The following is a 12,106-nucleotide window of genomic DNA, read 5'->3' as shown; positions in this document are numbered from 1 at the left end:
GAAAGAGGTTTAATTGGACTCACAGTTCCACATGACTGGGGAGGCCTCAGAATCACGGTGGAAAGCAAGAAGGAGCAAGTCACATCTCACATCAATGGCGGCAGGCAAAGAGAAAATGAAAGACAGGTGAAACGGGTTTCCCCTTATCAAACCATCAGATCTCGTGAGACTTACTCACTACCATGAGAACTGTATGGGGGAAACTGACCCAATGATTCAATTATCTCCACCTGGCCCTGCCCTTAACAAGTGGGGATTATTACAATTCAAAGTGAGACTTGAGAGCCAAACGATTTCAGCTGGGCACTGTATCTGGCCCATAGTGATTACTCAGTATGTGATAGCCATTACTATCAGGACCAATTCTACACTTGACCCAGAGTATTATAGTCTGTTATCCTAGAAAATACTATTACACAAAATGGACTGTGGTACAGTTTTTAAAAATATTACTACATATGCCTTTTTGAATACAGAAAACCAAATATACAGAGACCATGTCTGATACATAAATTCCCTTTCCTTTAACAGCTTGTTCTGTTAAAGCTATCCTAATGATCATATACTGCTTACCACTTAATCAGTTATACAGTGAATTTAAACCAGTAGGTTATAATTTTGAAATCACAGCTCAAGTAAAATTGCTTTTTATTGATTTTTTTTAAAAAAGAACACAGCATCATATAATTTTACCTTTCTGCAATAGCCATAGTAACCTAGGGTTTAACAATGATTCATGACATGGTTTTAAATTTAAAGATCTATTGATTTGTTAACTTTTTCTTTAACTGTAAGAAGAAAACAAAGACTCTAACTGCAAGTAAAAATTCATCTGAAGTTACTGGAAAGAAGAATTTTTGCTAAACATATCTATAACAATCTTTCTATATTTTCTAAACATGCAATGTTATGTTGCTATACCTTTATCATTTAGCTATATTGAAAAATAATTTATCTTTATTATAGAAATTAAATATTTTTCAGAGAAATAAAGCCTAAAGTTGTAAGTATATAAGAGATTTTTTTAAAAGTTGTGAAATTAAATGGTATCTTTATATTTAATTGGGTTATTAGTATATTTGATTCTAGAATTTCCATAGCTCTAATCTTATTTCATTGTTAGCCACACTATTGTTTTTTTTTTTCTTTAACTTCTATGAGGAAAAAATGAAATTAGCTCAGCATGAGATTATTCATTGTGGTCCAACATATATAGCTTGGTTTGGAAACGTTTGCCTGAACTTGTGGCTGAGTCTCAATCAGCACAGCAGTTTCATATGATGTATACAGGTTTTAATTTTAAATATCTATTTTCACCTGTTTATCAATAATTTTAGGATGTAATCAAGTAGTTGGTAGCATAAATATGCATTTGTGATGATATAGACTTTTCCTTGGAAATTTTATTAAACATTCGTTTGTGTGCATAATCAAAATTATTAAAGAATTAAGTGACATTCTATGTTGACATATGGTTTTAATCTACAATGATTCAACTTATAATATATCTAATTGAATATTTAAAGTATACAGCGTAAACTACATATAAACCACAAAAACAAATTGTAGAACACAAAAGTAAAGAGCATAGAAATAAAAAAAAAAGCATAGAAATCGCCTGACATCAAACAGTAAGAAATATCACTATAAAACTATGGCACTCAACATCAGCATATAGTTAGAGATTTGATGCGGATCTAAAATTCAGAGAAGAGTGAACTGACATTGATTCTATAGGACCAGGGAAACAAAAAACTTGCCCTTAGTAATAATTTGCCGAAAAAGTCGGGGCCTAGACAACCATCCTGTTTCCTTATCTCTTTGAGAACAGACCATGGGTTTTTAAAGAAATGGATCAGATTAAGTATCTAGGAAAATTCATGACTTAAAAAAAAAAAACAAAAAAAACTTCCTTTTACAATTTAATCAGAGAATAAACACCTGTAGGAAGGAGATTTGTAGAAGATTTCATTTTAAGCATCATGCTAGCAGAAAGAAAGACTGAAGTCAGCACCACCCCGAATATTCAGAAAAACATTCTTTAGCGAATGGCCAAAATCAACATCGTGTTCCTGGATTGTTGAACTTGCTTCCTGACCCATCAATTGGCCTTGCATCTGGGCTGGCTGCTAATCTAGCTAGTTACTCATTCTCAGAAAAGAAGGAACTTTTGATTTTTAGCATTAGCTTTTATTTCGATATTTTGATATGAAAAAAGTGATACAATAGATTATTTGCAAGAGTTTCTTTCATTATTCAAAACATATTTTTAGTATATAAGTTACATGATATTGGGCTGGCAGCAATAATAAGAGGATATACAAAAGAATAGCCATTTCCTGGAAGTATAAGCAATCACAGAAGAGGCCATCTTGTGTTTGCCATGAGACTCAGTTGTCATTTTCATGATATCATTTATGTTTTTTTTCAGGTAAATTTTTGTACTGATGCAATTTTGTTCACTGTCTAAGCTTGTTTCACAACTGTCCCTATAAACTTTGCATTGTTTCAGACAGGCAATTCCTGTATTATATTGAAATGAAAGGCCTAAATCAGAAAGCTGGGGTTTAAATTCTTAGTTTTTAGAGATACATGTTTTATTATTCACTATCTTTATTCTTTTATCTTTGCTTTGATATATTACATTATGTTTTCACATGGCCTTGTTCAAAGATGGGAAGAAGAAGAGCCATACTTCTTATTGTGTCTGTTTTGACAGAGGAGAAGATCCTTCACCAAAGTCCCTAACAACCCACTTTTGGTGTCATTGGTTCCTACCTGGTGATTCCTTTAGATGGGGGGATGGAATTACCACAATTGGCTAAAACAAATCAACATTCACTCTGGGCCAAGGTGGGGTCAGCTTCCGTAGGCACATAATCACACCAGGGCTCTGCCACTGAGACAGGCATGGGGAGAGTGAGGGAACTGATGGACACCAACAATGACTGACATAGCTTTGTGGCTACTGTCAATTCTTTATGCAACAAAGATGTTTCATGAGACTCACAAATTATACCAGAGGAATTCATTTTTGTGTCAATGACTGTAATTTGAACATCAAGTAAAAGTCTTAAGACTATAATAATACTACATTGTCTCTCTCTCTCTCTCTCTTTTTTTTTTTTTTTTTTTTTGACTGAGTCTCACTCTGTTGCCCAGGCTGGAGTGCAGTGGTATGATGTCAGCTCACTGAAACCTCCGCCTCCCAGGTTCAACTGATTCTCTTGCCTCAGCCTCCCGAGTAGCTGGGATTACAAACATGTGCCACCATGCCTGACTAATTTTTGTAATTTTAGTAGAGATGTGGTTTCACCATGTCGGCCAGGCTGGTCTTGAACTCCTGACCTCAAAGGATCTGCCTGCCTGGGCTTCCCAAAGATCTGGGATTACAGGCGTGAGCCACGGCACCCAGCCACATTGTGCCTTTTTATGATCTTTTTATAAACACAATGCGATACGCAGTGTGAATGTGCAGATTTTTTTTTTGCACTGTTTATGGCTGTTGAAGATTGAGTGAGGAGGAGCAAATATTCTCTCAGATTTAGTTTGAATACAAACCACAATGAGAAAAATAATAGAATGCTTATGTTAAGTTCTATTCTCACAATGTATTAAACCTCCTAAAACAAGCTGTTTGACATAGCTTTTTCTTTTAAGAGAAAAATACAGTGTTTACCATGGAAAAATTTCCAAATTACAAAATTAATATGTTTATAATAGTTTAAACACTTCTGAAATTTCTACATGAAAGTGAAATGGCTTTCATTCTGCCCACCATGTAAAGCAGTTGGGCATGCATTTCTCCAAATATTTTTCTTGTCTTTTTAAAATTATTTAAAATTCAAAGTGTAACATGTGCAGGTTTGTTACATGATTGTATTGCATGATGCTGAGATTTAGGGTACAATTGAACTCATCATCCAGGTAACGAGCATAGTACCCACTAGGTAGTTCAACCCTTGTCCCACTCTCTCCTCCTCCCTCTTGTAGTCCCCAGTGTCTAACGTTTTCATCTTTATGTCCATATGTGTCCAATGTTTAGCTCCCATTTATAAGAGAAAACATACAATATTTGGTTTTCTGTTTCTGTGTTAATTCCATTAGGATAATGACCTCCAACTGCATCCATGTTGCTGCAGAGGACATGATTTTGTTCTTTCTTATGACTGCATAGTATCCCATGCTGTATATGTACCACATTTTCTTTATACAAGCCACTATTGATGGACACCTAGGTTGATTCCATGTCTTTGCTATTATGAATAGTGCTACAACAAACATACAGGTATATATATATCTCTTTGGTAAAATAATTTTTTTCCTTAGGTATAGACCCAGTAATTAGATTGCTGGGTAAACTAGTAGTTCTATTTTTAGTTCTTTGAGAAATCTCCAAACTGCTTTCCACATTGGCTGAACTAATTTACATTCTCACCAATAGTGTATAAGTGTTCCTTTGTCTCCGCAGCCTCTCCAACACCTGTTAAATTTTCACTTTTTAACAAAAGCCATTCTGATTACTGTGAGATGGTATATCACAGTTTTGATTTGCATTTCTTTCTGATTAATGATATGAGCATGTTTTCATTCATTTTTTTGGCCGCTTATATGTCTTATGTTGAGAAGTGTCTTTTCATGTTCTTTGCCCACTTCCTAATGGGGTTATTTATTTTTTTGCTTGTTGATTTTTTTAAGTTCTTTATACAGTCTGGATTTTAGACCTTTGTCAGCTGCACAGTTTGTGAATATTTTCTCCCATTCTGTAGGCTGTTCACTCTGTTGATAGTTTCTTTTACTGTGCAGAAGCTCTTTAGTTTAACTAGGTCCCATTGTTAATTTTCACTTTTGTTGCAATTGCTTTTGAGGACTTAGTCATAAACTTTTTACCAACAGTGAAGTCAAGAAGGATATTATCTAGGTTTTCTTCTAGAATGTTTATAGTTTGAGGTCTTACTGGAGTTAATTTCTTAATATAGTGAGAGGTAGGGGTCCAGTTTCGTTTTCTGCATATGGCTAACCAGTTTTCACAGCACCATTTATTGAATAGGGAGTCATTTCCTTCTTTCTTTTTTTTTTTTTTTTTTAAGCTTGTGTAGAAGATCAGACAGTCACAGGTGTGTGGTTTTATTTCTAGCTTCTCTATTCTGTTCCGTTGGTCTATGTGTCTGTTTTTGAACCAGTACCATGCTGGTACTGTAGCTTTGTAGTATAGTTTGAAGTCACGTAATATGATGCCTCCAGCTTTGTTCTTTTTGTTTAGATTGCTTTGGCTATTTGGACTCATTTTGGTTCCATATGAATTTGAGAATAGAATTTCTAATTCTGTGAAAAAATGACATTGGTAGCATGATAGAAATAGTGTTGAATCTGTAGATTGCATTGGGCAGTATGGTCATTTTAATGATGTTGATTCTTCCAGTCCCTGAGCATGGAATGTTTTTCCATTTGTTTGTGTCATCTATAATTTATTTCTTCAATGTTTTGTAGTTCTCCTTGTAGAGATCGTTCACCTTCTTGGTTAGATGTATTCCTAAGGGTGTGTGTGTGTGTGTGTGTGTGTGTGTGTGTGTGTGTGTGTGTGTGCGTGTGTCTGTGTTGCAAATGGGATTGCATTCTCAATTTGGCTCACAGCTTGAATGTTATTAGCGTATATAAATGCTACTGATTTTTTTATGTTGATTTGTATCCTGAAACTTTACTGAAGTTGTTTTTCTAGGTGACATAGCTCATTTTTAAAGCACTTTGAGTTGTAGGAAAATAAGTTCACCAAATTAATTAATTTAGTCAACAAATACATCCTGAACACCAACTATGTACCAGTCATTGTCCTAAGGGAGAATATACAGAGATAAGTGGAATAGTTAAGATCAGAAAAGTTGTAATTGAATGAAAATATGAAATGAACAAACAATTCAAAAACAAACAATTCTCAAAAGAACAAAAAGTTAATGTAACGTAAAATAACAGTGCTGAGATACGAAATGTACTTTTTAGATAATAAAGTCAGAAAAATCCCTTATGAAATGACTTTTAAGCTAAATTTAGACAAACAGATCTCCAAACTAAACCCTTGAGCTAAAATGTATTTTTATATTTAATTGTTTAAAAAGAAGAAGAATATTTTTATACATGAAAATTATATAAATTCAAACTTCAATGTCCATAAATAAAGATTGGTGGAAAAACAGCCATGCTCATTCATTATGAATTGTCTATGGCTGCTTTCATTTACAATGGCTGGGTGACTAGTTGTGACAAAGACTGCATGACCCAAAAGCGTAAAAATATTTACTATCATGCTTTTTATGAAGTTTGCCCATCCTTGGTCTAAAGATGAACAAAACTGAGCCTCAGGTAGAGAGCCAGGGGAAATACATTCTAGGCAGAGGAAAGAGTACACAAGAAGTTATAAAATAAAGCAAAGCCAAAAACAGAATGACAGTGATTATGTAGGAGACAAAGAAATTCAGTAGGAGAGGTTATCAGGGCCAGTTTATACAGGGTCCCCACGTCAGCCGAGTGGAACTACCATTAAGTGCGATGGGAAGCCCATGAAGGATTTTAAGCCAGGGATTTCTTGGCTATTATCTTTTAAAAATATCATTTGTATGCTGTTGGGAAACTTTACTAAAGAAGAGCCATAACAGAGAGCAAGCCTGATTAAAAAAAAAAAAAGTTACCTACTGGTAACGGCCAGACAAGAACTGACAGTGGGGCTTGGTCAGTGCTGGTCAATGATTTGCATGTTACAAATCTTTGAAGAGAAAAGGTCAGAAGTTAAGGGTAAGCATTTAGACACTTCCAAAAAGGATTTCTTATTGTGGTGCCATTCAAGCATATGAGCAAATTGCTTATTTATGTAACATGCTTGGAAAGAACGAAGGAAGGAAGGAAGGAAGGGAGGGAGGGAGGGAGGGAGGGAGGAGAGGGAGGGAGGGGACAAGGAGGGAGACGGAGGGATAGAGAAAGGGAGAGAAGGGAAAGGGGGAAGGAGGAAAGAAGATAAGGAAGAAGAGAAGAAAGGAAAGGAGAAAGACAGAAGGAAGGAAGGGAGGGAAGGGAAGGAAAGAGGGAGGGGAAAGGAAAGGAAGGAAGAAAACTTCAGAACCCCAGCAAACTTATTTGCAGTGTGCCTGACTTCCTTAATCTTTGATTTTGGTTGTGCTTCAAACAGCTTTATGTGGCCTCTTTTGTTTAATGAAATAAATTAAATAGTTTTTACCTTACCTCATACAAAAAAAAAATCAGTGGAGCTTGATAAAACATTCGCTAAGTCCTATATAAATTACATCTCTGGCTCATTTTTACCATTGTATACTTGTGAGAACTTCAGTCTGAATATTCACTTGCTTGGCACACAGAATGCTGAGATTCTTGCCCCTTACTGTTGGAAGGAGACTAGTTAAAAACTATCTGCAGTGCTGACAGTTCTTGCAAAAGAGTTACCAGTAACAGTTTTTCTATCACCAAAATGTTGCCAGTATATAAAACATCAGGGCCAGCTCCTGATGATATTTTTTCAAGGCATACATAAGAAAATTGGATTGAAATAATATTCCATTCAGATGCTTATTTTTATTGTTGTTAGTACACTGGCTACACAGATAAACTTAATGGATAATTCATTTGAAGTTTTAAACTTTCAGCAGAAAGTAAGGAAGGTTAATTGATTTATACTAACACAGATAAAGAAACTTTTGTGTAGTTGAGAACAAGTTAAAGTGAATTTGTCTAAGTATGATTCTAACAAGGAAAGACATTAAACACTAAACGTCAGAGTAATATTTCTAAAGTGAATTGAAACAATTGCTTCATTCTCAACAAAATATAGGATACATAGTAAAAAAGAGTTCTTAGTAAAGAGTTAAGTCTAGAATTTCACTCTACTACTTATTAATCATCTTTAAGAAGGTTATTTTAAATACTTCCAGCCTCAGTTTATTCAACCAGAGAATGGGTTAATCATATTTAATCTGTTTAATTTACAGTTATCTGATGTAGCTAAATGAGATAATGACTGAGAACATACTTCGGAAATGATTTATATACATTACTATTAAAACGCTTGTTAAATGAGCTCCTAGAATCAATATAGTTACCAAAGTACTGCAAGCAAAAGTGGTCAAACTATTCTGTGCATAAATAAGGCACAAAAGGTCATTGGAATATTTTCGATGGTGTCCGAGGAAGGTAAAGTGAGTCAAAAGGTATATAAATCATCTCTTACCTACAACTGTCACTGTTTCTTCTCATGTTGACTTCTGAGTTGGAAAGGTTGCCCCACCTCTGAGTTAAGCTTAGCTCTCAGACATAAGACAGATGAAGCAGGTTATTAGCAGCTAGTGTGGGGAGGCCAGTTTTAACTTTTCAATTTACAAGATGATTTTTTGCAAAATTCCACTCTAAATCCAGACAGATGTATTTTGTATAACTTTAATTTTTCTCCTATAACTATTTTCAAGAATATCTATGGAGTGGAGAATTGAGCTTTAGAAATGCCATTTCATATGTATTGTGGTTATTTGTACCCCACCGGGAGCAAATGGCAGAATAGATGCTGAAACCTAACCTGTATAAAAACCAGGAGTTTTGGCCAGAAGCTAAAATACTCTCTTACAAATAGCAACCACAAATCTTTTTTGATGTGGACTGAGTTGTAAAGAAAATGGAAACTGTTACTCTTAAAAGACCATAAGAAACAAAGTATTATCTTTCCAGCTGAGGTTAGAATTGTTTGTGACCTTAGAGCTGGCAGCAATGGAAAAATCATGTCGAGTTTTATATGCTACTCACATGGTCGCGTTTTTCCAAAGGAATAAATGCACATATGATTCTGATGACCTCATAAGAGATATAAAGGTGTTATATTATAGTGGAAGACCAGCAAGCCTTTACATGAAACCTTCCTTTTTCCTACAGAGTGTTCAAGATATTACCCACACCATATAAATTATACAGGGCTTCCCAAACATATAGCTGCCTGCTTTTAACTAAAGCTAAAGCCAACGTGAAGGCAGGATTTTGGCTGCTTTGACCTCAGATAGCAACAAAAATGAGGCATGAATATGGACTGCGGGGGAAGGAAAACAGGAAATGTTTTCCAATGAGATTATCCTCCAGGGATATTAAATAGTAAAGAAGCAACACATATATATTAAACTTAATCTGTAAACAAAAAGTTCCTTTATGATGAAATAAGCAGATGATTAAGTATTTGTGAAACATAAAGCAGCCACATGTAACAGAGTCATTAAATACAAAGAAAATTAGTCAGACTAGAATAACAATAAGCGAAGATAGACTTGTCTAGCCTAGATACAAACAGTAGAGAAAGCCTGGAAACGTTTATCCTTCCTTTGACTGATTTTTACCTATCAGCACATTTTTTAAATGATCCTTCTAAAGCTATCTCTTAGAGCAAAAGGTAGAATCCTGAAACTCATATTCTAGCTTCAGTAACAGTAGCTTTTCCAAAAGGTCTAAGCGGTTAAACAATTTAAAAATAGTTTTGAAAGATAATACAAATATTATCTTTCAAATACAAATATTTGCATGTGTATACACACACACACAAAAAAAAGTTTTTTGCCAACAAAATTGAAAATCCATCATGCACACTTCCTCATGAGTGGTCGATTAATTGACACAGTCATTCTAGCGGAGTTGAATAGCTATTCATGGACACATCTCGGATGTTAAATGTTTAATATTTACCAGCTTGGTCCTTGTGTATTGGCAACACTCAGTGTAATGATCAAGACACCTTAACCATTGTTATAATAAAAGCAATAATATACAAAAAAATTCAACCAGACACATATTCTTTTGAAGAATATAGTTTTTTACTAATAAAAGTCACTTGAATCGTCTTAATGCCTGTGGAAAATGGTGACTAGAATTTTTTAGAGGAATTTTTCAATGGATAGCTCCAAGAGGAGAGTTTACATTGGTCTTCAGACTCTTTTCTCCATTAACTTGAGTTGGTACATGAAAAAGTAAAATAAAACACACATCTTTCTACTATATTAGAAACATAATTTGTTTCAAATCATAAAGGAATAATCCATTTACTTTTACATCGTGCTGCTATTGTTTCTTAACCAGCTTTAGCAAGTGTGAAGAAACACTGGGCAGTGTAACTAGAAGACCCTGTTTTTATTCTCAGTTCTTTCCCCTCTCCCTTATGATCTTGAACTCATCTTCCCCACTCCTTTGGAAACCTGTGCCATTAACTATGCTGTCTCTCACTTTTATCTTCAGAATCTCTCCATTCACTGGTTTCCTTCCATGTGCTTTCATAAATGTGTTCCCTATGCTGAAATATGTTCCCTATGCTGAAAACATACAAATTAACAAACACACATGCAAACTAACACTTTTTTCTTTGATATCTTCTTATAACCCCTCATCCTGTTTCTCTGTAAGTTTCAACAATCCTGACTCTTTGAGATCTTCAAAAACTCTAAGGTCTTCAGAAACAATTTGATGTTATGCAACAATGCCAAACATCTCCATAGCCAATGGCTCATAATGTTATTTTTAGAGAAATGTCTTATGTTTCTGTCTCTTTACATATTCTTCAACAAGTAATGCTCTTATTCTTTTATTATTATCTTGGTAAGAAGACTTAACTTGAGATCTGCCATCTTAACAAAATTTTAAGTGCACAATACAGTGTTATCAACTCTAAGAACCACTCAACTGTTACAAAGTTTCAGTTATGTAGCCAGTAATATTCTCTCATTTTTCCTATGCCCCCCCCCCAACCAATCTTTGCCTGGCAAATTCCCACATTCCTTAGTTGTCTCTGCTTTAGAAAGGTCTGTCTTAATCTATAGTAGGTCAGCTTTATTGCCTATATCATCTTGTGCTTAGCCTTTCTGAACTCTCAACTTACCTGTTAAATATCTGCTTTCTGCACCACAGTTTAAGCTCCACTTGGGAACATATTGCTTTTCACAGAACCTGCCACAAAATGAATGACCAATTAATATTTACTGAAATAAACTATTTTCTTTCTGGCCAAACTTCTTAAAAGAGATGTTCATAATCATCATAAAAGCTTCCTCAGCTCAAATTCACTCTTCATTATTCTAAAATATGACTTCTGCCCCCGCAAATCTGTTGTATTTGCTTTCAGAGAAGTCACCAGTGACCTTGTAATTGCCTTTAGTTATTGTAAGTCCTTAACCAAGCTGACCTCTCTAAGACATTTGATACTCCTAAGGCGAACATTCAGTAATTTGTTTAACATTTATTGTTTGCTGTGTGTCAGAAAATGTGAAAATGCTTCCTTTAGATTTCATCACATTTCTTTCACCTAGTTCCCCTACTTCTCTTAAGTTTTCTTCCTGTCTTTCCTGAGCCAATTTGCTTTCTTGTTCTTACCAAGGATTATTATCAGCCCTGGACTCTCCCTTTTACTTTATGGGCTATTCTTACACATGATGAGTCTCCTTTAGTTAAACTGCTCATCATCCTGCTCATCATCTCTTAAACTATTACAGCTCCTTCTTACTGATTGTTCCCTGCTTCCAGCCATGCCCATGCCAAGGCATCTCCCACTCTCATCTTCATTTAAAAATAAAGCCACAGTTAGTCTTTGCTTTAAAATTTGTAATGTCCCTTTATTGGTCACAGGATACAGTTAAATTCATTAGCCTAAACCACATGGCCTTTCACAATATCTCCCCAACTTCCTCTGAAGCCCCATCTCCAGATAGTCTCTGTTGTACCCTGTGCTCCAAACATCCCAAATCATGTCACATTGTTAAAACACATCCTACCCTCACTTAAATATGGGAGCTGTCCTCACTTTGCACCTTATGCTAAAAGTGCTTATGCTTCTCTGCTTCTTCAGAAAATTACAACATCAAAGATCTTATACGGTGAAAAGGCAGGTATCAGAAAACCATTTGAGAATCTGATCAAAAGATACTGAACCTCTTATCAGATAAAGTCACGCCTGCAAAAACAATTTTTCATACAATTTCATGGAATTTTATCTGCCTTATTCATTTTGCAGAGTTGAATGTTAAAATACTATGTAAATGCGAGACACTCATTTTTCTTCCATCTGAGAAAGAAATATCTTCATATGCTA

Source organism: Hylobates moloch, unplaced genomic scaffold, assembly GCF_009828535.3.
Source record: "Hylobates moloch isolate HMO894 unplaced genomic scaffold, HMol_V3 SCAFFOLD_12, whole genome shotgun sequence".
NCBI classification, from domain to species: Eukaryota; Metazoa; Chordata; class Mammalia; order Primates; family Hylobatidae; genus Hylobates; species Hylobates moloch.
This window is presented reverse-complemented; position numbering follows the sequence as displayed.